This window comes from Dendrobates tinctorius, unplaced genomic scaffold (genome assembly GCF_039654945.1).
Source record: "Dendrobates tinctorius isolate UK_male_01 unplaced genomic scaffold, ASM3965494v1 ptg000044l, whole genome shotgun sequence".
Lineage (NCBI taxonomy): Eukaryota > Metazoa > Chordata > Amphibia > Anura > Dendrobatidae > Dendrobates > Dendrobates tinctorius.
The window spans coordinates 11,142,969-11,170,804 of record NW_027361712.1 but is presented as its reverse complement, the minus strand read 5'-3'; the positions used below and the strand labels follow the sequence as shown (position 1 = coordinate 11,170,804).

Below are 27,836 nucleotides of genomic sequence, written 5' to 3'. Positions count from 1 at the left end.
GATGTGGTCTGTGGTCCCCACCTGCAGAACCACTCCTTTATTGAGGGTGTCTTGATAATTGCCAATAATTTCCATCTGTTGTCTATTCCATTTGCACAACAGCATGTGAAATTGATTGTCAATCAGTGTTGCTTCCTAAGTGGACAGTGAATATAACTTGGAGTTATATTCTGTTGTTTTAAGGGGGCTCCATTTGCACAACAGCATGCAAAATTGATTGTCAATCAGTGTTGCTTCCTAAGTGGACAGTTTGATTTCACAGAAGTTTGATTTACTTGGAGTTATATTCTGTTGTTTAAGTGTTCCCTTTATTTTTTTGAGCAGTGTATAAAAGGGAAGTTCTTTTTTTCCTGTAGGCCGAAGCATGGAATATATCTCTAGATTGCTATTTAATACACAGAATTGCATTATTAAAGATGCTGAAAAAGAGGTACAGGCTTGCCTTCCACTTTTACGTAGACAGTGGTAAACCAGGTTAATAGTTAAATATGAGCTGCACACAAGTACCATCATTTCTGATACATGTGTAATTTTATACACATTGAGATGCAGGATCATTTATTTATATATTTCTTACTTTACAAAAATACTTTACTTTTATTGAAATTTTATAATACAAAAAAGAAATAGAGAAAATACCGTAACGGATTCAAGAACAAAGTAAAAGCCCAGTGGAAGTAACATTGAATTGAACCATGAGGTTATTTTTTTATTATAACAATAGGGAATTATAAGTAATTTAATATGTGTGTTATATAGAATTGTAATTTTTTTTCTATCCATTAGATTCCGTGCATCATACACGCAGCGTTTTTTACGATAGTTATATTTTTGTGACCTGATACCTAGAAATATGCAATGCATCAGGAAAAAAAAAGGAGTGTTCACATGAACATTCAGTAGGTGGCACTTGCTCTATCCACTTTGCAGTCGCCATTAGAGGAGCAGGAGTAGGAGCTGGAGCCAGTCCATCCCTGAGCTGGCACTGTAGCCAAGGTACTGAGGCAAAAGCAACAGCCCAGGCCAAGGCAGAAAGAGCCAGAAGGGGGAGGGAGACACAACCAGTGAGTGCAGCAAGGAGCAGGCAGCAAATGCAAGCAGCACAAGGCAGCAATCACAGTGCAGCAGACTGAGCACTTCCAAAAGGGACAGCTCCTTCTTCCCACCAGCTCTGGTTATATTATGACAGCAAAACTCTGAAGATCTTCCCTGTCTATTCTTCATCATCAGGTATTTATCCTACTATTTACCACCATGCAATGTCTGAGGGTTCCCACTCCACTGCTGATGGCACATTGCTGGATGCTAGAATCCAGGTCAGCAGCATCCCCTTCATCTGCACAGTATGATATACTAATGTGATATAATGCTAGGCACTATTTCCTACTGATTATACTAGGACTATGTTCTGATGCTTCTACCTAGGATATAAGGATATTTCCCTGCCATATCTGTGCATTGGAGCCCTGCTTCTGCCCATATGACTGTATGGAGATGCTCAGCAGGGCAGCAAAATTAAAAGGCAAATCCATGTCGGTTGTGCAGAGGATATTTTCAGTTAATGTTCTATAATCCTGATTTAGAATCAATACTTTGCACAAGGGAAGCAATTAGACATCCCCGTTCTGTTTTCTCAACTTTCCAGAACAGCCACCGAGCTGCTATGGCTGGGATGTTGAGGGGAGGAAATCTGGCCTTTGATGATGGGACTCCTGTTAATCATAAGCATTGATTTTCTTCCCCCCCCTCCGCAAGTGCTTCAGGAAAGAGATTCTGGAACACAACAGCCTTTAAATCAGCTTAGCTCCCTCAATCTCAGCAAAAGGCAGGGAATGGTAGCAGAAAAGACACAGATTAAAAAGAGGGGTCAGCAAGGTTCCCGGACACAATTTATATTGCATTGAAACACAATGTTACATATTTAAAGGTTTGGGGTATTTTGTTGGATTTTTTTTTTCTAATTTTCTTTTTATTATTTAATAATCCATCAGGAAATAAATTAGTCTTATTCATTCAAAACTGTCAGACACTGCAACATTGCATATTTCTAAACATACTGATTTGCAGAGTAATAGACCGTATTTTTTGGACTATAAGACGCACCGGACTATAAGACGCACCCCAAATTTTCAGAAGGAAAAAAGGGGAAAAAAATGAATGCGTCAAATGGGGGTCCGTCTTACAGTCCGAATTCAGCTTAATGGGGAAAATCAGTAGTGCTGGTGGAGTGTGGTCACAGGGGATGATCGGTGGTCCGGCAATGACATGACTCCCATCCCAGACTAATGTGGCACATTCTGCGGTGCTCGTGGTACGGCGGCTTCGCCGACATTTTGTGAAAGCTCAGAGCCCCGCACATCCCCACTGCTGTGATGCGGTGGCCTCCGGGAAAATGGCCGCTGGGTGAGATCTGGGTGAGATCTCAGTCTGTGCATTTGCCGCTTCCGGCAGCCATTTTCCTGGAGGCCACCCATCACAGCAATGGAAGTGCGGGAGCCTCCAGGCTTTCAGAAAATGTCAGCGGAGCTGCCCACCACCGAATACTGCCGCATCAGCCTGGGAAGGGAGTGTGGTCATCGCCCTGCAGCATTGGACCGCCGCAGAATGGCCCGACTCCTGCTGCCGCCACACTAGTTGTAAGTATATTCCAACTAGAAGACGCACCCCCATTTTCCTAAAAAAAATTTGCAAGTAGTTTTAGGTTGAGGATATATTACTATCCTTTTCCCAATTAGTCATATATATTGAGTATTGACTATGTTGCTATTTGGCATGTAATACTGTACTATGCGAGTGTGCCCCTTTGGTGGCCATTACTTTGGGTAGGGGGAGAGACTTTACCCCTTTATTTGGTACTAGGCAATTGGGATTGAGTCTCTTTCTACTAATAACTATGAGACATCAAGTGATTTGCACTGCATCATTTGGGTCTCTCTTTCTTTAGGTTTATTTAATTTCATGTACATGAATTCTGATGAATAAATCTCGGTCACCTCAGTTACATGTTTTGCTATTGTATTGCAACCCTGCACATAGCACTTTTTGCTTAGAGACCAATTTAGGTCTTGAGTATTTTTCTTATGTGTAAGGGGTTACTACTTTTTGTCCCCACCAGGTGTCAAACCGAAATCCCTGTATGATCAGGGCAATTCTTATGATATTTACTCTGTATTGTTATACAAGGCTGTATATATATATATATATATATATATGTATATATAGTTGTTTTTTGGTCTGCGGGGCAGAACCCACCTTTGGTGGGCATCCTGTTTTTCAATGTTTTTAAATATCTGTTTTTTGTACACTCAAATAAAATATTGAATTACTGTTTGGTGATCCCTGGCGTTTGACATGTTGCTTTTCTTTTTCATATATCCCTTCTATATTCCAACTATAAGACACACCCCCATTTTCCTCAAAAATTTTTTTGAAAAAAGCGCGTCTTATAGTCCGAAAAATAAGGTATTTATAAGGTATTTAATACATTATAGCTTTTTTATCATAATTTGAATATTCCCTTCTTATGAAACAGGATGTAAAAATGATTCTTACATACAGAATATAAATGTTGTGAGTTATGGTAATTATGTGCATGGCAATGTGGCAGAGTTGAGTTTTTTTATGTGCCATGCTGTAATACTGTATCACAATGTGTAATTTATGGCCCCCAGGAAGCCCACCACGTTAGCTTAATGTAAGGTGCAAAATGGGGTCCTTAAGAATTGATATATTCAGCTCTGCTCCATCTGTAAAATGATCATCTATCCTCTGGCACCTGTTTTTACAGCTGATTTGCAGTAAATATACCCTGCTCTGATTTTTACTCCCTTATGATGTTGCTTTGGCTGCCATCTAAAGTTAGATAATCAGATCATCTCGGATGCATATATGCTATAATACACAGTCAATCAGTTGGTTTCCGCAGGCATTAGATTTGCAACTGAAGGTTAGTGTGTGCGTGTGTGCGTGTGTGCGTGTGTGTGTGTGTGTGTGTGTGCATTTTATATAGTCTCTATATTACATACAAGTTTGATTCGTTAAGGACAATTAATCAGATTTCAGCCTTTTTTAAAAAGTGGATGACAGCCCCTAAAGGACGCTGCACTAATTGGTATTAATGGTTGTCACCAAAGATCTGAAGGACCCAACTAACTCCCAATCATTCCAGTAGGCGTTATACAAAAGTGCAGCAAAGTGCATTTAAAAATGAATTTCTTATCTCTGTACTAAGATCTCTTGCCGTGATATCATCATGTAAGCCAATCCCTGCCTTAAGTGGTAACTTCACTTTGGCGTCACCGCTACAGAAACTGATTGGCTAAATACATTACAATTTTTTTAATGTAGTTAGAACTAGTTTGTCAATATTTTTGCTGAGCAAAAAACCTCTGTAATACCAGGCACATTTTTTTATTGTTATATAAGGAAATCTACAAAGCTCTCCACGGTTTTGCACCCCCCTACATCTCTTCCCTAGCTTCTTCTCACTTGGATCCAATGTTTACACTCAGCAGCATGGTCATCTAATTCTCACCCCTTACCCCTCTAGACCAAACATTGTTATCCTATGGGCACGGTCCATTCTCTCATTGTAATGATCTACGACTAAGATCCTCTATAATCCAAACCTCACAAACCCATCTCCAAGGCTTCTCTCATGCTGCCCCAATTCTCTGGAATGCACTACCCCAAACACTCTGGTTAATTCTCAGTATGCACAGTTTTAAGTGTTTTCTAAAAACTCATTTCATTAGACAGTCCTATCAACTCATTAATCTAACTACTCCCTGTTCTACATTCCTAACTTTTTCCCAGAATCTGGTCCCTTCTGCTATCAGGTCTCACCCCTCACATGCACTGGATAACAGTTTGTATCTGGACATACATAGACACTGGCTGATTATTTATTATAATCATGGCTGGACCATACATGACCAGCACTTTTTTAACCTTTTGTGCCACCCTATCTCCTAACAGATTGTAGGATTTTGAGCAGGACCCTCACTCCTCTTGTTTGAATTGTTACATTGCTGTGTAAAGTCTTATAGCTGTGCAATATGTTGGCGCTATAGAAATAAAATGATCATTATTAAGGAAATGCTATGATATGTATCCTTATGTCTCTAGATGGCAAAACAGCCCTGACATAAAATGATACAAATCAAACTATACATTACACAGATCACTCAACATCTGTTACATAAATAGATCACTAATAACACCAAATGAAGAAAAACCTGGATGCAGTAAAGGCTGACTGAGAGCAAATGTGTAGCAAACCATAATATGTAATCTGTAATTCAATTTCACCTACTCTATACAATAATGTAATTACTGCCTAACATGAAGGCATCCAGAAGGATGTACCATGCAGAAATCAGCTCATTTCTATACATAAACCATGTATGTGCATGTCATTTCCCTTATTTTATTTTTAGGCTAAACACATACATTTCCTGTATAGCACTTCTGAGTCTGCTATAGCCATATCAATTATGGATAATTAACCTAATTCAGACATCTGCAATACTTATAAAGCTATCACAGTAATCTGCATAACATATGTACTTCCAGGAATGGTAGAATTAAGTCCTGCGACTACCCACAGAAATAACCTAATATTTCGTGCTGGCCAGTTAAATTAACTTTGGAACTATTGTTTTTAGGAGTCGTGAACACAACTGTTTAAATCGAATTGCTATGCACATGTCCGATTTAATCCTCAGACCGAGTGGTCCAAGGAAAATAAATCAGTGTCATGCTCGGCTTTGATCTGAGTGCGGATCAATCTTGGCAACGCAAGTCTGTGGGTCCATGGAAAACATTAGACTGCATTTGGATGACATAGGAGTGCAGTTTGATTTTCATGGACTGAATGGAAAAGGTGAAGAAACGTTTTTTTTTATCACTACCTCTGAGAAAAACGGATTCTCTTCTGATCAAACTCTGATTAGCATAATCGGATCATTTTTCTCTGATGGAGAAAAAATGATCACGTGATCCTACCCTTAAATGGAATCTATCGCACACTTTGTACCCACAAACAGAATACAGGATTCCATTTTGAATGCATATACAATTGTGTTCAAAAGTTTACATATCCCAGCAGAATTTTTGCTTTCTTGGCCTTTTTTTTCAGAGAATATGAATGATAACACCTAAACTTTTTCTCCACTCATGGTTAGTGGTTGAGTGAAGCCATTTTGGTGTTATCATTCATCTTTTCTGAAAAAAGGCCAAGAAAGCAAAAATTCTATGTATGTATGTAAACTTTTGAGCACAACTGTACTAATTAGGCTGGAAGTGCATTGGGTTTGAACCAGTTTTCCTTATTTTTCCCCTTCTTCTGATGCCACACTCCTCTCCCTGACTACTCTGTGTCTGCTGTCTTTAGCTGGCATAAAGTTGAACTGACAACCAACAGGTAATGAAGAAAACTGATGCACTCCCCATTCACCGGGCACACCCCAATGCACTTCCAGCCTCATGAAAATATTTGTTCAGAATAATATTTCTCACTGCCAGAGCAGTATTTTTGGGGTCACACAAGCGCTTGTGTGTTACCTTATATTTTCAAGACTTGCAAGGCCACATATTCTACTGGGGGTTATAACGATGATGAATGATTACATTACATTACAAGAATTTTGGGCTGTTTTACCTTGGAAGTGGCTTATAAGTTGACTTCCTAACAGAATGCTAAATCACAAGTTTTCTTCTTACTCTTATGTCTAGTATTATGAATGGGTATAATTTGTATATTTTGTTTACTAGGAAATAGTTTATTCCAGAGTTACAAGACAGATGTCCGAAATGACTGTGGACTGGTTTATCCTGGAAGTATGTCATGAGCTAAGACACCTCAAACTGCTGGAACAGTTTTTTTTTTAATTTATCTTTACAGTCATGGCCAAAAGTTTTGAGAATGACACAAATATTATATTTTCACATGATCTGCTGCCCTCTGGTTTTTATGTGTGTTTGTCAGATGTTTTTATCACATACAGAAATATAATTGCAATCATATTATGAGTAACAAAAGGTTATATTGACAGTTAGAATGAGTTAATGCAGCAAGTCAATATTTGCAGTGTTGACCCTTCTTCTTCAGGACCTCAGCAATTCTCCCTGGCATGCTCTCAATCAACTTCTGGATCAAATCCTGACTGATAGAGTCCATTCTTGCAAAATCAATGCTTTTATTTTGTCTGAATTTGAAGGTTTTTGTTTGTCCACCCGTCTCTTGATGATTGACCACAAGTTCTCAATGGGATTAAGATCTGGGGAGTTTCCAGGCCATGGTCCCAAAATCTCTATGTTTTGTTCCCTGAGCCATTTAGTTATCACCTTTGCTTTATGGCAAGGTGCTCCATCATGTTGAAAAAGGCATCGTTGATTGCCAAACTGCTCTTGGACGGTTGGGAGAAGTTGCTCTTGGAGAACATTCTGGTACCATTCTTTATTCATGGCTGTATTTTTAGGCAAGACTGAGAGAGAGCCCATTCCCTTGGCTGAGAAGCAACCCCACATATGAATGGTTTCAGGATGCTTGACAGTTGGCATGAGACAAGACTGGTAGTAGCGCTCACCTGGTCTTCTCCGAATAAGCCGTTTTCCAGATGTCCCAAACAATCGAAAAGGGGATTCATCAGAGAAAATGACTTTACCCCAGTCCTCAGCAGTCCACTCCCTGTACCTCTTGCAGAATATCAGTCTGTCCATGATGTTTTTCCTGGAGAGAAGTGGCTTCTTTGCTGCCCTCCTTGAGACCAGGCCTTGCTCCAAGAGTCTCCGCCTCACAGTGCGTGCAGATGCACTCACACCTGCCTGCTGCCATTCCTGAGCAAGCTCTGCACTGCTGGTAGCCCGATCCCGCAGCTGAAACACTTTTAAGAGACGGTCCTGGCGCTTGCTGGTCTTTCTTGGGCGCCCTGGAGCCTTTTTGGCAACAAGGGAACCTCTCTCCTTGAAGTTCTTGATGATGTGATAGATTGTTGACTGAGGTGCAATCTTTCTAGCTGCGATACTCTTCCCTGTTAGGCCATTTTTGTGCAGTGCAATGATGACTGCACGTGTTTCTTTAGGGATAACCATGGTTAACAGAAGAGAAACAATGATGCCAAGCACCAGCCTCCTTTTAAAGTGTCCAGTGGTGTCATTCTTACTTAATCATGACAGATTGATCTTCAGCCCTGCCCTCATCAACACCCACACCTGTGTTAATGGAGCAATCACTAAAACGATGTTAGCTGGTCCATTTAAGGCAGGTCTGCAATGATGTTGAAATGTGTTTTGGGGGATAAAGTTCATTTTCTAGGCAAATATTGACTTTGCAAGTAATTGCTGTTAAGCTGATCACTCTTTATAACATTCTGGAGTATATGCAAATTGCCATTAGAAAAAATGAAGCAGTAGACTTTGTAAAAATTAATATTTGTGTCATTCTCAAAACTTTTGGCCATGACTGTAGGTTTAATAATATAAACAGTTAGAACTTACATATCCCTCAGAAATAGTTTGTTCCAGAGTTCAAAACTAATTTGTCTGCACATAAGGGGGATTTCTGATCTAAGACATTTACACTAACGCATGTCCTTTCTGGAGAACAGAACAACCGTAACCCCTTATCTGGAAGTCGACTCAGCCCATGGCCACCTTATCCAGGCAAACACTGTATGGACTATGTTACACAAATAGACTAAAAAGCTGAACCAGCTTATGTATTTTTGTGGATGTGTCATATTCCACCTTTAAAGGGAATCTGTCACCCCATTTTAGCCCTATAGGCTGCACCCACCGCCATCAGGAGCTTATCTACTGCATTACAGATGCGATGAAACCTGAAAGATAAGAAAAACACGTAAGATTATACTCACCGGGGGGCGGTTGCGGTGGGTGTCGCAGTCCGGTCTGGCGGCTCCCATCTTCATACGATGATGTCATCCTCCTTGCTTCTCCCTCGGCTCCTGTGCAGGCATACTTTATCTGCCCTCTTGAGGGCAGAGTAAAGTACTGCAGTGCGCAGGCGCCAGGAAAGGTCAGAGAGGTCCGGCGCCTGCGCACTGCAGTACTTTACTTTGCCCTCAACAGGGCAGATAAAGTATGCCTGCACAGGAGCCGAGGGAGAAGCAAGGAGGAAGACATCATCGCTAGAAGATGGGAGGCCCCGGACCGGACGGCGACACCCATCAGACCGGACCGAACGACAGGGTGAGTATAATCTAACTCTTTTTTCTTATCTTTCAGGTTACAGAATGCTGTAGATAAACCCCTGATGGCTGTGGCTGCAGCTTTTAGGCCAAAAATGGGGTGACAGACTCCCTTTAATAGTCACTTGTATACATGGTTTTAATTTGTAGGTGCTCAAAAAAAAAATCAAGAGTTCACAGCTTCCAAATCTTCACTTCCTTCCTTTAGCTCTGTATTTCACATTGAACTCAGTAACTGGTTTTGACTTACAAAATGTGAAATTTTTTAATATTTGAAATCAATGAGCAAAAACAACATAAATATAAATGGCTCAGACAAGCTGCAGGATTAAGAGAAAGATAAGAAAGACATGAATCACTAGCAAAAGCCACTGACTTATTTATATTGATATTTCTCACATATTCCCTGGTAAAAAGCATTTGTATGTAGCGGAGCAATGTCAATGTCATTTATTGAATGCTTCAATATTTCCCAAAGCAAGCCAGATCAATGGTTATTCTATAGCATCATGGGTTATTCTATTGCTTTATGTTCACAGCTGTACAACCTGAAATTGTTATTTTTTTTAATAGTCAAACCATTTTCTAGATGACTAAAACATTATGTATGTACAGATAAAGCTTGTTATGAGTACTTTATTGCCGTGCCTCCGTGATTTAGAGATTTCCCCACAAATTAGATATTCCGATGGCGAAAGAAGAGACAAAATTCTGTCTGTGGTGCGCTGCCTGTCGGCGCTCATATGGACCTGCGCTCAAGGACTGCCTCTCAAGCAGTGTGATGTCACCTGCTACAGGAACTCCCGTGAGCAAAACATCGACATGAATTTTGATTTTTGACTCTCGAGAGTTCCCATAGCATGTGATGTCACATTGCTTGAGCGGCAGTCCTTGAGTGCAGGTCCATGAGAGCGCCGGCAGGCAGGGCACCACAGACGGAATTTTGTCTCTTCTTTCGCCATCGGATCATCTAACTTGTCGGGTAATCTCTTAACCACAGAGGTGCCACACGTACCCAGGATACAAGAAAAGGGGAAGGACACCACTGCAATGAGCGCACACTGAACCAAATAGAATTTAATTTTATTGATGCAAAAGGTTATACATTAAAAATATGATAAAACATGGTAAGCAACCCACAATATATATAAAGTCACACATGACATATACAACATATCAGACCTGACACGATAATCCATATATAGTCCATATGTAGTTCAACCCCACTATAATAACCGTAACCAATACCCTATAGTTGGGCTCATGGAGACCAGGGGCAATTGTTGCACAATAATAACATGCAATAATCAATGCAACAAACCCTGCATACTACCTAATAGTAAATGTACGCCACAAGCGGCCACAGAACAAGGTGGCCCAATTAATAACCAACACTCAATGACGAATAACCAACTCCCCTGACGAAGCCACACGGGTTGTGGCGATACGCGTGGGGTATGGTCCTGGGTTAGCACCCGCTTTCTATATTTCTTGTTGCAACCTCATTTTCCCTTAGCGGTACCTTGACTGTTTGATGGGGCACAATTGAGTGTTGGTTATTAATTGGGCCACCTTCTTACTCCATTACAGTGCTGTTCAAGACAGGCCAATCCTAGTAAATGTCCCTTTTATTGTTTTACGTAAAAAAAAAAAATTCAAAACCAAATGCCATTATTGGTGTCTTGTTATTCGGAAACTTGGTGATGAACATTTTGAAGATTTTTGATTTATAGTACTCAAAAACATGATTAATGACAACAATATATATATTTTTTTCTTTAAAAAAACAAACAAAACAAGACATCAAAACATGATTCTCCATTGTTTTCTTCTAATGGAATGACTCAATAGAAACTCACCAATGATTTAACATCCCACCCCTCGCGACAATATAATATGCACTTAGCAGGTTAATAGCTAAGTTGGAGATTTTGAATGCTAAGGAGTTCTGTGCCTAATGATTGATAGAGGTCCATCAAGTAAAATGAAACCCTACGTTAAAAGTGTAGCTTCACCTTAGATGAACTTGCACCAGATATTTGTGATCTCTACTAATATTTTGTTTTCGTATCAGAGCAATCTGATAATAATGCGGAGAAGAGGGAATGGAATAAAAATCCTACCTGGAATCCTTAAGGTACATCTGCACAATGCTAAATTCAAAAATTTTACTGTATCACTTGTCAAGTTTTTTTTTCACCATAAATATCCAAATAGTTAGAGCTGCCTACTTCCCGTGTAAGAAGTGGCTCCATTAATGTAAATGCACCATTTCGGTTCCGTTTTTCCCGGAATAATGACCAGGCACTCCAGTTCTCAGTTTGGGGTCCCAGTTGTCAGACCTACATCTGTTTCATTTTTATGATATGCTCTAGTTAATATTCAATAAAGTAATTTCCTTTAATGTACTGTATGCACATGCTATTTATTACAAGGTTATAGAAAATAGAGACCCACTCCTCTCTAATCACATTGTTCTCTGTAGAAAACAATCTTCAAAGCGTTGCAGTCACAAAGCTCTTTGATCTCTGTGGTTGATAAATGAAAATTCTGCAAAAAGCCACTCTATGATGATGAACAATTGAAAAATGTATAGGGCTTTACTGTTCCAGTGACGGCTAGAAACATCAATACATGTGGAGTGCAGAAAACGGAGTTTGCTTTATCTGTTATGAAAAATCAAATGACAGTCACAGGTATGCATTCTATTGGCAGATATTGCAACCTTCTGTTTAGGTTTCTCATATATATATATATATATATATATATATATAGAAATATGTACAATTTGTACATTCTAAGTTTTAGAATTTTTATTTTTTGTGCAGCACTAAGGAAGAGTCTTGTAGTTTTTTGGCTAAAAACGCAAGTAGCCCACGTGCCCTGAAAAAAAACATGTAGAACACTCTAAGGTTTCCTAGGTCTGTATCCAGCTTAGTTTTTGTTCAGTAATGCAAGCACTGCCTTAGTAATGTCAAAGTGACCCAACATATATGGCTGTGGGTAAATGGATGGAAGTTGTTCTTTACTTCTCTTCTGATATACACACTATCTGTAATGTTTATTCACTGTTTTATGGCTTTCTGTCCCTATGTCTAAGGTAAATCGTGAGCTGCAGCTTCCTCTCACTATCCAGATTCATCCCAAAATGGCTGCTCCATTTCCTGCCTCGCCTTTTATATAGGCTATATTAGTCGATTATGATTGGCTGTGCTAGGCCACTCAGGTCTCTTCATCAGGCTAGAATTCAGATTATTAGTCTAGCCTGATCCCTGATGAAGAGACCTGAGTAGTCTTGAAAGCTTGCAACTTGTTTCCAACTTCTCAGTTAGCCATTATAAGGTATCAACCACTGAGGACTCTCAATGCTAAATATTCTTCTGTCTAAATTTCCATCACGTGACTTAGTAGAGGATTGGAACGACACTGGATACTGCAGAAAACAGCGATTGCTGACATTTACATAGGTTTAGGGAAAAATGTTAATGGAAGGGCTTCTTTAAATAGTGTTGTAGAAACCTGATCTTCCCAAATATTGTTTTATTGAGTCATTGCCTGGAACTATTTTATACTAGAATCTTATTTCATTGGAACTAGCTTGGCCCGTGCAAAATTTTCGCAAATTGGTTGTCGGGGCGCAGGCAATTTCAGAAAAAGCAGGCTGGTCAAATGTAAATGTATTTCATGAGCTGATGAACACAGACAGGTATTTATATATGTAGATTGGTAATACAATAAATTGGTTTGATAAGTAGAGGCCAAAAAATGTCTTCCGGTTGAGGTGCCACCTGCAGGTCATTGTGTCTTTCTGCAGGTTTTGTAAAATGAATGTTTAAACTGTATTTAGTGATAAAATTGTGAATGTGTGGTTTGTTTGGCTCTTCTCTTGCTGAAGGGAGCAAGTTTACCTTTCAAATGGTGCATCATTTGTGTGTGCAGGGCAAAGTAATCAGCAAAAAAGCAGTGCATGTTTACAAATGTGTTTGCCTATGTGACTCACCATTTGTGTGGGTCGAAGTAATCACCGAAAAAGCAGTGCATGCTTACAAATGTGTTTGTATATGTGACTCACCTGCAGTGAAGTGTGCAATCCTCCAATGTGCCTGAAATAGGCTGGGCAAGCACTTGAGCAAGCTGGAAAGATCCCAAGGCAAATGTTTGGATTTGTTTGTGATGTCTGTAAGCAGCTTTGTGGTAGTGTGCTTTGGGGTAGTGTGCTGCCACCTGTAGGTAATTTGACCTTTCAAATGGTGTATCATTTGTTTGCGTGGGTGGAGTATGAATGGAGCAAGTGTGCAATTCAATAGGCAGTGCATATTTACAAATGTGTTTGAATATGTGCATCACCTGCAGTGAAGTGTGCAATCCTCCAATTTGGCTAAAAATAAGCTAAGCAAGTAGTTCGACAAGCTGGAAAGCCCTCAAGGCAAATGTTTGGATTTGTTTGTGATGTCTGTAAGCTGTCACGTTGTCGTCAGACTCGGGGCCTGCTGTCCCGGCCTCGGCCACTAGGAGGCGCCGGAATGTCACGTCACCATCAGACTCGGTGCCTGCTGTCCCAGCCTCAGCCACTAGGAGGTGCTGTACTGTCACATCGCCGTCAGACTCGGGGTTTGCTGCCCCGGCCTCGGCCACTAAGAGGCGCCGGACTGTCACGTCGCCGTCAGACTCGGGGCCTGCTGTTCCTGCCTCGGCCACTAGGAGGCACCATGGTTCACCCCCGAGTGATGGCGGCGACAGAGAAGGGGCTCCTGCGCAGGCATCTGATGGACGCAGGCTCCGGTCCTCTGTCAATCATGAAGGGGTTGGTGCATCACCATCTGGCCTGGTCCTGGGGGCGGTGCTGATGACATCATCAGTCCGGGAGCCTGTGAGGGATGACCTGATCCCTCAAATACCTTGGGACTGGTCTTGCAAGCCGCCGGATATATTCTTGGTTCCCCTATGTGTTACTGTGTGATTTGCTATTGTTTGACTCTGACCTCAGCCTGGATTTCTGACCTCTCTACTGCCTGACAATTTTGTACCTCTGCCATTCTCCCAGTTTGTGACCTTGGCCTGGATATACGACTCTGCTACTGCCTGCCGTTTTTGTACCTTGCCGCTCTCCCATTTTGTGACCTTGGCCTGGACTGTCGACTCTGCCACTGCCTGCCGTTTCTGTACCTCCGCTGCTCTCCTGGTTTCTGACTACGTTTTTGGTTCCCCGCCTTCTTCCCTATTGGCGACTGTCCTGCTCTGGCGCACTGCTCCACCAGACAGCCACCCCCTGGGCCTTGCTACAATTCCAGATCCCTGTATAAGGGGTTAAGGGTCTCTGGGTTTCCCGGGGTGCTGTCCCTACTGCAGTCCAGATCCGCGGACGGACATCACATAAGCAGCTTTGTGGTAGTGTGCTTTGGGGTACTGTGGTGCCACCTGCAGGTCACTTTTCCTTTCTGCAGGTTTATGAAAATTAATGTTTTAACTGTATTTTGTGATCAAATTGTGGATGTGGGCTTTGTTTGGCTATTTTCTTGCTGAAGGGGGCAAGTTTACCTTGGGTGCAGTATGAACGGAGATACAAAGTAATCATCGAAAAACAGTGTTTAGAAATAATAGGAAAGATTTTTCTGATTACAAAAATAGTTTTATTTGAAAGCCTATACTACTGATTGTAAACAGCAAGATGGTGTTATAAAGACACTGAACTAGAAGGAAGTGTTGTAAAATGTGAAGTCAGGCCTATGCAAAATATTTCCAATTCAATAAGCACTAAGGGGGTTTTCCAGGATACAGCTACATTTTTCCAGTCACTTTACTTTATATGACTGCAGATTGCTGAATCCTGACAGCATTATATTTGCACACTTCTCGGATACTGTTCTGGTGCCTGCTTGAGTGGTTGTCCTCAACTATGCAATTTGGATACTGCTGGTCATGTGCCAACTACCATCTATACTGATTCATTGCTCTATTAAGAAGAGCAGATGGGAAGTTATTGGGCAAATTACAGGAAGAATGCAGTCCCATACGTGTGATTAAGTGACAACCACTTGAAGAGGCAGCAAAGCGAAATCCTGACAATGTGCACAAAGTGAATGTAGAAATTTAGTTATAGCCCAGAAATCACCCCAGTGCAAACTATACAGCCCTATAAAATCAACTTTTGGAGAAGACCATCCTTACTGTAGACTAGATTTTTCTGTGATGGATTTACAAGTACCTTACAGCCTATATATGATGTCTAAAAGACTACTACAATGTTCTTGGATTTTCTAAAAAGAGGTTTCAAGACGTAAACTGCAATATTAGACTCTAAACTAAAAACATTCTTTCCAATATTTAAAAACATATGTCACCATTATAAATATTGATTATGGTATTCACCATACTTGCTCAAAAAAATATTATTGGAGCAGTATTCAATAAAAAGCAATAGGAATAAGTTCAGACCATTTATTCCCAAGATATGTCATTACTAGACATTAACACTGCTATATTTCTGTACTGCTGGGATAATCTTGTGATGTGACCACAAAAAAATTGGATGTGCATATTAATTCAAGAGCTGTAATTAAATGTTATGAAACAATAAATTATACATATATCAGATCACTAGGTGTATAGCCAAGTTATCTAATTTTCATAGTCATGCTAGTAATCTATAAACTCTCTCTCTATAACTGCAATCACAATTATTCAACTCACTTTGCAAATTAGGTTTATTACCAAAATTTAAAGGGAATCTGTCACCACATGTGACATATCTAAACTATTAATATGGGCACACAGGCTATAGAATGCTGAAAACAGTCCTCCGTGTGTGTCATATTAGCTGTGTTGTTCCTGAGAAATCTTCTTTTATCACTTTATGTAAGTGACCTCTTTCAGGCTCTGGGGCGGATGGTGCCTGGAGATAACTCTGCCTCTAGAGATTATTTTACAAAAAGGAGGTGTTCCCAGTGTGAAACAAGTAGCCAATACAGAACAGGAGAAATTAGAATTTGTCTTCTTGCAAACACATTTTTGCTTCTCTCTCAGCTCTACTGTATTGTAACAATATTGCCCCAATATTGCAGATGTGTCAGTTATCAGGAGAGCAGATTATACATCACACTGGTAACACTGGTAAGTATAACGAAAAAAGTGGTTTGGTACCGTGTTAGCCAGTAGAAAAAAATATATAAAGTGCTCTCAGTGAGAGAAACAAAATAGGAATCTTGTGGGTATGATACCTTTTAATGGCTATCAAATAATAGTGGTAAGTATGTCACATCACACTGGCAACTCCACCTTATATTTAACCCCTTAACGACCGCCGATACGCCTTTTAACGGCGGTAATTAAGGGTACTAAAACCATAGCGCCGTTAATTCACGACGCTGTGATTTAAGTGAATAGCGCCCCCCAGTGTCGGATTTTCTCCGGGGTCTCGGCTGCCAGGGGTAGCCGAGACCCCAGAGAACATGAATCGGTCGGTTTTTACCGACCCCCGCTTTTGCAATCGCCGTTATTAACCCTATAACGGCGACCGCAAAAAAAAAGCCGCGATTTTACATTTAATTTCTCTCTCCTCTGATGTGATCGCACATCAGAGGAGAGAGAAATAGGGTCCCCGATCCCCCCCTGTTACCTCTCCGTGGCCCTCCGTCCCCTCCCGGTGGTCCCACGTCCCGCCGGCATCCTCCGATGGGCGCCGCCATCTTGAAAATGGCGGGCGCATGCGCAGTGCGCCCGCCGGGAATCTGCCGGCTCCGGCTGGCAGATTTCATTCATTATTTTGATCACTATGATAAACGATCATAGTGATCAAAATAAAAAAATAGTACATAACCCCCCCGTTTATCACTCCCTTAGATAGGCCAATATAATGAAATAAAGAAAATATTTTTTTTTTCAGTTTTCCATTAGGGTTAGGGTTAGGGTTGGGCTAGGGTTAGGGTTAGGGTAGGGTTAGGGTTAGGGCTAGGGTTAGGGTAGGGTTAGGGCTAGGGTTAGGGTTATGGTAGGGTTAGGGTTAGGGTTAGGGTTGGGCTAGGGTTAGGGTTAGGGTTGGGCTAGGGTTAGGGTTGGGCTAGGGTTAGGGTTGGGCTAGGGTTAGGGCTAGGGTTAGGCTAGGGTTAGGGTTGTGCTAGGGCTAGGGTTAGGGCTCGGGTCACGACTAGGGTTAGAATTAGGGTTAGGGCAAACTAGAATTAGGGTTAGAATTAGGATTAGGGATTAGGGTTGGGATTAGGGTTAGGGTTGGGATTAGGGTTAGGGGTGTGTTGGGGTTAGGGTTGGAGCAAGAATTGAGGGGATTCCACTATTTGCCAACTTTGGGGGTCTAAAAATTGGGGTCTAAAAAATCACTTTTGTGGGAATAAAAAAAGACTTTTTATTTTCACGGCTCTGTGTTTATAAACTTTTGTGAAGCGCTTGGGGGTTCAAAGTGCTCACCACACATCTAGATAAGTTCCTTAGGGGGTCTAATTTCCAAAATGGGGTCACTTGTGGGGGGTTTCCACTGTTTAGGCCCATCAGGGGCTCTGCAAGCGCAACATGATGTCCGCAGACCATTCCATCAAAGTCTGCATTCCAAAATGGCACTCCTTCCCTTCCGAGCTCTCCCAATGCGCCCAAACAGTGGTCCCCCCCCACATATGGGGTATCAGCGTACTCAGGACAAATGGCATAACAACTGTGCGGGTATGATTTCTCCTGTTACCCTTGTAAAAAAATAAAAATTTAGGGGCGAAAAGATCATCTTTGTGGAAAAAAATAGATTTCTTATTTTCACGGCTCTACGTTATAAACTTCTGTGAAGCCCTTGGGGGTTCAAAGTGCTCACCACACATCTAGATAAGTTTCTTAATGGGTCTAGTTTCCAAAATGGGGTCACTTGTTGGAGGTTTCCACTGTTTAGGCACATTAAGGGCTCTCCGAACGCAACATGGCATCCGATCTCAATTCCAGCCAATTCTGCGTTGAAAAAGTCAAACGGCGCTCCATCCCTTGCGAGCTCTGCCGTGTGCTGAAATAGTGGTTTACCCCCACATTTAGGGTATCGGCGTATTCAGGAGAAATTGTACAACAAATTTTGTGGTTGATTTTCTCTTTTAACACTTGTGAAAATAAAAAAAATTGGTTCTGAAGTAAATTTTTTGCAAAAAAAAAGTTAAATATTAATTTTTTCCTTCCACATTGCTTTAGTTCCTGTGAAGCACTTAAAGGGTTAATAAACTTCTTGAATGTGGTTTTGAGCACCTTGAGGGGTCTAGTGTTTAGAATGGTGCCACTTTTGGGTATTTTCTGTCATGTACACCCCTCAAAATGACTTTAAATATGATGTGGTCCCTAAAAAAATGGTTTTGTAAATTTTATTGTAAAAATGAGAAATCGCTGGTCAACTTTTAACCCTTATAACTTCCTAACAAAAAAAATTTTGCTTCCAAAATTGTGCTGATGTAAAGTAAACATGTGGGAAATGTTATTTATTAAGAAATTTGTGTGACACATCTCTCTGATTTGAGAGCATAAAAATTTAAAGTTTTAAAATTGCAAAATTTTCAAAATTTTCGCCATATTTCCATTTTTTTCATAAATAAACACAAGACTTATCGATGAAATTTTACCACTAATATGAAGTACAATATGTCACGAAAAAACAGTCTTAGAATCAGCGGGATCCATTAAAGCGTTCCAGAGTTATAACCTCATAAAGGGACAGTGGTCAGAATTGTAAAAATTGGCCTGGTCATTAAGCTGCAAACGGGCTCTGTCGCTAAGGGGTTAAAATAATCTCTGGAGGCAGAGTTATCTCCAGGCACCATCCGTACCAGAGCCTGGAAGAGGTCACTTACAGAACGTGATAAAAGATGATTTCTCAGCAACATCACAGCTGATATGAGACACACAGGTAGGACTGTTTCCAGCATTCTATAGCCTATATGACCATATTAATAGTTTAGATAGGTAAAATGTGACAGATTCCCTTTAAAAGCTTTCTGCTATTGACAATAAACCAATCAAACCAAAAATGTCACTTTAATGACTTCTGCAGTCTTAGTAGTAATCAACCCCTTCATGACAAGCATCTTTATTATTTCATAGAACACCTTTCACTTACATATAGGGCCAATTCTAGCTTATCTGCTGCGTGAGGAAATAATTGAAATGGTGCTCTCTCACCAGACAAAATCATAAGTTAGATTTTATTTTTGTGTGAATTTCTAACTTCTTTAGTTTCAATTTAAAGGGGTTGTAATGAGAGTAAAAAGAGGGTACATTGATGCAGTGGCAGACACAGGCAGGAAAGCGCCCAGGGTTACCAACTTGACTTTTTTTTTTTTCTGGACAGCTTCTCAAAAAAATCACTTACAATATTTTTTACGGACACATTGGAAAATTATAACAAACCATTAAGATTATCAGTGATACATGTCTACAGCTCATAATTTTGGTAATAAGACAAAATTATTACCAAATTATTGCTGCATTTACTGTAAACTGTAAAATTATAATTACTGCCAAAATAGTCTGTACAAGTTTCTTCAACTTCAAAAAAATCATGGATGCCTCAAATGTTTTTTATGGACAGGGCAAAAAAGTGCCCTATTTTTACAGACTGTCAACAAATTTCTTGATGGTTGGAAACCCAGAAAGGGCCCTTGTGCAAGAACAGTATTTCGGCCTTTTGCAGTTCAACAGTCCTGTATATGAGAGTAGGTATTTATTGATTTGGAGGTGCTAGTGGTCCCCCTTACCTCCTGTATATACATACACATATACATACAGTATATTACATTTTGTACAACTTACCGTATATGGAACATTATCATGCTGTGCAGATGTGGGCCCCAGGAGGAGAAACTAACAGGAAGGTTTGAGTATATTACAGACTTGATCCTTAACAGCAGAGCAGGCATCCTCCCCCTTCCTGACTGCAGACCTTGATTACCGTAATCAAGGAAGTGCTGACGCAGCACAGAATAGTGAAAAAAAGCTCAAGATGGGTGGGATGGGGGATGAAAGAAAGCCCTGGATACTTTAAGGCAGAAACACTTCTAACATTTTAACAACTAAGTGCAAATCAGCAGCTCTTAGTATTGTTGCCCCTTTCTAAGCTTCTACATTCTGGCATCTGAGGCAGTATGCCGAACTTGCCTCATAGAAGATGTGATCATGTAAACGTTATACATATACAGACACCAGCTCATGGCTATGTTCATAAAGAATGGAATCCAGTTGACTAACATTCTTGGGTTAGCATGATTTAGCTGCCAGATTCTTTATTTCTGTACAAAGATTTATACAGACTTCAAGTCAGATGACTCCAGAATGTCCAGGACTTCTTCTGCAACCAGGCTTTGGTGGGTTTTAAGATATGATTGGCATTATTGTCCTATTGGAAGGTCCTATGATGCCCACACGTCACGTTTCTAATTGAAGACATATTGTTTTCACCTATTATTTCCTAATACGTCATTGAATCTATTCTGCCATTCACACACTGCAGGTTTCCAATGCCAGAGGAAGCAAAGCAGCTCTGCAACATCACTGAGCAACTTGCCATCTTTCACTGTAGGCAGGCTGCTCTTTATAGCGCATGCATCATTCTTTCTCGTCCAGACATATTGCTGATCCTTAGGCTCCAAAGTTCCAGTTTTGTTTCATCACTCACATAACAGAATCCAAAACTCCTTATTTACTTGGTATTCAGCACATTATAGCTGACTTTTCTTCTGCTTTTTGATCAGCAGTGAATCTTGAAATTATTGCATGGAGACCTTCAGCATTGAGTATCTACCTTATTATGTGCAAATTGCCTCTTCAGAGAGGAAGAGGACTTGAGCTCTATAGTGCCACCTGTTGGTAGTAGCGATCCTACAAGTCATAATCAACCTTTTAACGAGTCTTGTAATATGACTTGGGATAAAAGCCAAATCAGAATCTCGGTGTTTCGGGCTATTGGCCCTTGTCAATGCAAAGTATGAGAACTGATTTGGCTAGGTGAGAGGCTCTGGACTGAGGTCTAAGGGGTAAGGTTTCTCCTTGTGGTGAGTGACATACCAGCTCTGGCTCGTCAAGGTAAGGAGGCTTATTCGCCGTGCAGTGCTCCTCTGGGAAAATAATATGCAAATTGCCTCTTCAGAGAAGAAGATGACTTGAACTCTATAGCGCCATCTGTTGGTAGTAGCAATCTTGCAAGTCACAATCTACCCCTTAATGCTATAGAGTTCAAATCCTCTTCCTCTCTGAAGAGGCAATTTGCGTATTATTTTCCCAGAGGAGCACTGCACGGCGAATAAGCCTCCTTACCTTGACAAGCCAGAGCTGCTCTGTCTATCACCACAAGGAGAAACCTTACCTTATTATGCAAACTGGAACCTCAGCTCCAGGTTTTTTGCAGTCACTCATTGGTTTTGAACACTCTCCTCTGGAATCTGGGGGCAGTCGAGGATAACTTCCCTTTTCTGCTACATCCAAATAGTGTGGTCAGTGTTCCTTTTGATTTATAAACTAGGCTTCCATTTGTATCCCTAGGAACATTCGCTTGCAATGTATTACCATCTTTTCAGTTAGCCATTAAAAGGTATCAACTACTGAGGACTCTCAATCCTGAATATTTTTAGGAACATTCAATGCCTTTGTTATAATAAGCTGCAATCAAAATTATTGGCCTCCAAGTTAAATATCCCTTTATCTCATATTATAAAAGGTTGCAGCGAGATAATTATTATCTATCTTTCTGTCTATCTATTATCTATCTATCCATCTCCTGTATGTCTATCTATCTATCTATCTATCTATCTGTCTAGCAATCCATCTCTCTATTTGTAGTATGATATAGGCAAATTGTTGGAGAAAATATAGTCCTACCATTTTCATTAAAGTCAAAATAAAATACTGAAGGAAGAAAGAAAGAGCAAAAGAGGTTGATATCACACAATTATATTGTGTAATCTTTTCATTCCCAAACTGATAGATATTTGTTACTTAGCACCTGCTGGTGGTCGTGGCTGATCATGGTTCTTTACAGTCACCCTTTCCAGTACTATGGTAACATTTACTTTTGTTAGCTGTCTGGTATGTGCTATTGTTATCCTATATGTCAGTCATGTCTTAAGGCTATTTTCAAAGAAGGCGGTGGAGATAAAAATCAAGGTGTTTATAGATAAAGCATTATTGCACCCTCTGGTGTGTTACCTTCTGAAGCTCTCATGTGTTACAGAGTGCAAAAAATGATTGCAGGCAATGAACCAGATCCATATGGTATCACACCACTTTGCCAACAATATAATAATCAGGTCAACATATGTCCAGATGTAATCGGGGCACTGCACAAATAATGCAACTACTAATCCTATATATAATGCATATTGGACGAGGAAGAGATCCCACAAATATATTAAAACTAATATATTTATTAATCACTATTAAAAGAAATATCATAAAAGAACAAAATGCCGTTATTGGGGACGCCGAGCACAATACTAGGGAAATAACATGCAATAAAGATTGTGCAATAGAGATACTGTATACCGAAGTAATAACTGTAGTTTTGACTTATAATTTGGAAAATACAAAAATATATATCAGTAATATTACTGCTCCACTGTTTAATTATGCTAGATATGAACTCAAAATACCGGTGAACACATATCGATATAAAAAACAATTGCTACCAAATAAATCCCTCTGAAGCAAGATACAACTCCATGATGCACAAAATGTGCTTTCAGATTGGATTTAACAAAGATCACAATGGTAATATTAATATACCCATGAATGTGGTAACACAGGAGCAAACAAGACAGGTTAGAACAGGCTAAATCAAGGCCTCTGCACAGAACCCAGTGGGCCAACCTATCTACATATAAAGGAGTTATATATCATGAAGAAGGTAATTACCTATAAAAAGTAGTGCTCGTGGCATCCCCTCACCCCGACGCACGTTTTGCCGCCAGCTTCTATTTTTATTCTATATTGTGGGATCTCTTCCTTGTTCCATATGCATTATATATAGGATTAGTTGTAACAATATAATAACTATAATGATCTGAGACATTTTACAATATGGTTATCTTTTATTTGCAAGCAGACTGATACTGTTCTCTTTTGTTTGCCTGTATATTTTGGAAAATGTTGACCTTAATCATTATAATAATGATCTCTGCCTCTATTTCATGCTGATTTCTGATGAGCTGCAAAAACATGGTGACTGACGCACTTTAAATAGTACAAGTATTTTGTGCCTTTTTCCCATTGAGTTAAATAGAATCTATTATCCAGTTTTTGCTATCTTATCTGAGAGAAGAATGATGAAGGAACAGAAACCCTAATTCCAGCGATTTATCACTTACGGGGCTGCTTGCTGCAGTTTTGATAAAATCTCTGCTTTAGATCTACCAGTTCTCTGGATTCTGAGCTCTGTATATCCCCGCCCACATGATGCTGAGCTCTGTATAGCCCACATCACTGATTAGCAGATTTCTACGTGCACTGTCTATATACAGAAAGTTGGTAATCATGATGAGGGCATACGAGAGTGGTTGGGCTACATGGCAGCAGGTTTACTAGTCTTCCAGAGATAATTGCCTGCTGATAAAACAGTGATTTTATCACAACTAATGCACGCAGCCCAGTAAGTAAAGGCCCCGTCACACACAGCGATCTCACTAGCGAGATCGCTGATTTTGTGATGCCACAGGGCCACAGGGATCAGTGACCGGCCCCCCCGCCGGGTATCGCTGATCATGCTCTATCGGCCTGGGCCATTTTTTCATCGTTGCTCTCCCGTTGGCCAGCGCGCATCGCTGCGTGCAGCAGCGGGAGCCAACGATCAGCGAGGCTCCCAGCGCTCTAAGCAGGCCCTGGGAGCTGGTATCTAAGGTAAATATCGAGTTACTAAGCGGCGCGCAGCACTTAGTTACCCGATGTGTACCTTAGAAACCTACGTGCTGGCAGCTCCCGGCGCGAGCATGCAAGTTTCTAAGGTACACATTGGGTAACTAAGTGACACAAAAAAATTAACTATATTTCCCCAGCATGCTACCAGATAAATACATATTTGAACTTAATCAAATCAGAAGACATAGCTATTCTACGCAAATATATATCAGAAATAAGAAAAAAGGCGTATGCTGAACATACCAAAATTTTATTAGCATATAAAACAACATTAACGACAATCTTTAAAAAGTATCATAAGTGCATGATTATGAGCCCACAAGACTGAAAAATAAGCGGCACCACAAAGGAGCAGGTAAAAAATTCATAAATTTGCAGACATCGTTGTTCATGGAGATGATGTAACAATAAATAGTATTTCAAAAAATAATTACCCCACTATTTACATCATCACATAGCAACAAACTTAGTTACATATCATTCCCATATATATAAGGGTTACTTAGGAAGTGAGCCACTAGATAAGAAACCGCAAAAAAATATATCCATAGTTGTTACCTATCAAAACTCCAGTGACGGTGCCGTTTCCCCAACGTGCGTTTCGGCGGCATGCCTTCGGCAGGGGGAGTGGCATCATGACCTCACCATGCTCCTTTAAAACCCCCTTCATCCAATCACATTCAACCATGATTAAAAGTATCTAAGTAACTAAGTGACGCGCGCCGCTTAGTAACCCAATATTTACCTTAGAGACCAGCGTCCTCGCTAGTTCTGATCACCGGTGAAGCTGCCTGTTTGGCAGCTCACCAGCGATCATGTAGTGATGCACCAGCGATCCTGACAAGGTCGTATCGTTGTCGGGATCGCTGGTGCATCTTTATGTGTGACGGGGCCTTAAGACATTGGTAGAATCAGGGTCTCTGTCTCTACATTATGCTACTCTCAGACAAAAACCTGGTGACATACTCAATTTAAATGGGAAAACAAGGCAAAATAAGTAATTAAAAAGAACTCATGCATTCCAGTCAAACCAGCAGAAAACTGCTAGCAGCTTAAGGCTATGTGCCCACGTATGCAGAAAATTCCTGACTAAAAACAGGACTCCTTCCCAGGAAAAACGCATTTTTTTCGCGTTTTTTGCATGTTTTTTACGTGTTTTTTTTCCGGAGCATCCACATTCTAGAATATAGTTGGAAATGCATTTTTTTCCATAAAATTGATGAACATGCTGCGTTCCGCAATGTGTTTTTTTTTGCGGAAAAAAACGCATCATGTGCACAAAAATTGCGGAACGCATTATAAGAATGGGATGCTTAATGTATGCGTTTTTTAAGTGTTTTTGCAGGAAAAAATGTTTAACAAATGCGAAAAAAGCGCTTATGTGGGCACACAGCCTTAAACATCCACTATGCTGGTTAAAAGGCGTAACATACATTTAGACATACAAAATCATGCACATACACCAATAAATTATTATCATTTCAATTTCTTATACAGTCTGCTGCTGAATAAAGTTTAAATTTCACATGATAAACAGTGCTTAGGATCACAAATTGTAGGTGTTAGTAGGAGTTGTTTTTGTATAGAAAAAGGATTTGATCTTAAAGCGAATCAATCACAAGATTTTTCTACCACATCTGAGCTTAGCATGGATTCAGAAGCGAAGACCCTGACCGCAATAATGTATTACATATTTGGCTGCATTTTGTGCTTTGACAAAATTTTTTCTACTGATGATCTACCAACCTCCACCCATGCCACTGATAACCTCTAATGATAATCTCCTGCTAATAAAACATTGATTTTATTACAACTATAGCAAACAGCGTACAAATGGCACATCGCTGTAACCTGAATCTCTAAATCATAGAGAAGATTGAACCTTTTGAAATTAGAATTTGCCAACTCTTCTGAATCTTTCTAAAAAAAACTGATTTGGGGCTAAGAAATTAGCTGCGAGCCATAATACTGTAAAGCCTCTAATTGTCATTAGTATTGGCGCATACCGCTTAGCGGTCTCTTAGGACTATATTTAACCCATTTTGAGCTTTTTAAAATGTACATAAGCTTATGGATGTCCAAATGATCGTAACATATCTAAATAGGGAAAAAGAGATACTAATTGTTTGCAACCATCATTTTTTTAACAAGACACTGCAGTATCAGACTTTTTAGGCTATTTAAATTATAAAACAGTCTCAAAAAATTATCCCTTCCTTTTTAAGGCAGCTGCCTGCCCTACTGGTGTTTTTGCACAGGCTGTTTAAATGAAAAAGCCATAGCTATTTACATAGGTTGGTACAAAAATTATCCCTGTTTAGGGAGAATTAAGAGCTATTTTCTTTGCTAAATGAAGAAGTAAAAGCTTTTCCACAAAATGTCAAAAAATTATCCCTTTAGAGTGCAAAAAAAAATAAATATCTCTTTTTTGGGATTCACAAAAGGTTTGCTATTGTCTGAGTAAAGGATTACAAAGACTTTTTATCAAGAGTTTTATAAAAGTACACCTTTTCTTTCATATTAAATAACTTGCGACAATATTGTGTACAAAAATACTTGGCACTCAAAAATGAAGAAGCAGTATATTCTTTATTTAGCATCCAGACAAAAATAGACTCATATCGTATGAACGTTATCGGTCCAACAACGGACCTTCATCAGAAAGGTTTTTTGGTTTCTTTTGGTAGAAACTGCAAAACATACAGATAGGGTAATAGATATCCTTAGGTGGTAGCAAAGTCTATGCTGCTGGTATTATATAGAGGCTGGAGCACGAGTCTATCTGGTTGGAGTTAGATTAATGTGACTGGATAAAGCAGGGCTACAGGAATGGGTTAACAGCGCTAGGAGTGCAGGCTCTGCAAACAGATACAGAGCTTAGTGCCTGCAGGAGGAATCCAGGGTGCTGCCGTGTAAGGAGGACTCCTCCTACCCATTCCTGTAGTCCTGCTTTATCCAGTCACATTAATCTAACTCCAACCAGATAAACTCGTGCTCCAGCCTCTATATAATACCAGCAGCATAGACTTTGCTACCATTTAAGGATATCTATTACCCTATCGGTATCTTTTGCAGTTTTCTACCAAAAGAAACCAAAAAACCTTTCTGATGAAGGTCCGTTGTTGGACCGATAACGTTCATACAATATGAGTCTATTTTTGTCTGGATGCTAAATAAAGAATATACTGCTTCTTCATTTTTGAGTGCCAAGTAATTTTGTACTTATTTATGGGTTGGAAACCTTACTTGAGCACCGAACAACCTTCCTTTTTCTCTGGAGTGCCGTGTTCTTTTGCCTACTTGCGACAATATTGTGTCAAGTACAGCTGTCAAATTTCAGTAATTATAAAACTTTAAAGCGTAACCATCATAAATCAATAGTAGACATGAAAAGTAATATTGCAACATTGTAATATCTTATTAGATAAATCTTTCTCCTCCTGGAATGATCTGTATTCAGTGAAGATGGATTTCTAAATTACCAAAATAGAATCTTATCAGTAGCAACTGTCATCTCCTTTGTAAAGGGTAGGAGGAGGGAGAAACTAGAAGCAGAGCTCCTGTCTCCTCTTCCACCCTCTTATCAGTGGTAACTGTCATCTCCTATCTCAGTTATGTAAAAATCTGTCTTCAGTGAATACAGATTTTACCTGTGAATTGAGAATTGAAGTGAAATATCAGTCCCGGAAGAGAAAGAAGCAGATTGCTCTGATAAGATATATTACAAAGCTGATAATTTTCACTTGTACTATT

General features: G+C 40.0%; 1 protein-coding gene across 1 annotated transcript in view; it reads left to right on the top strand.

Annotated features, from left to right (window-relative positions):
* Nucleotides 1-927: 927 nt before the first annotated feature.
* The window catches only part of DIRAS2 (DIRAS family GTPase 2), a 45,696-nt gene continuing 18,787 nt past the window's right edge, over nt 928-27,836 (top strand). Inside the window, exon 1 of the mRNA XM_073575335.1 lies at nt 928-1,230. The gene's annotated coding sequence lies outside the window, so the exon portion shown is untranslated. The remainder of the gene's footprint in view (nt 1,231-27,836) is intronic.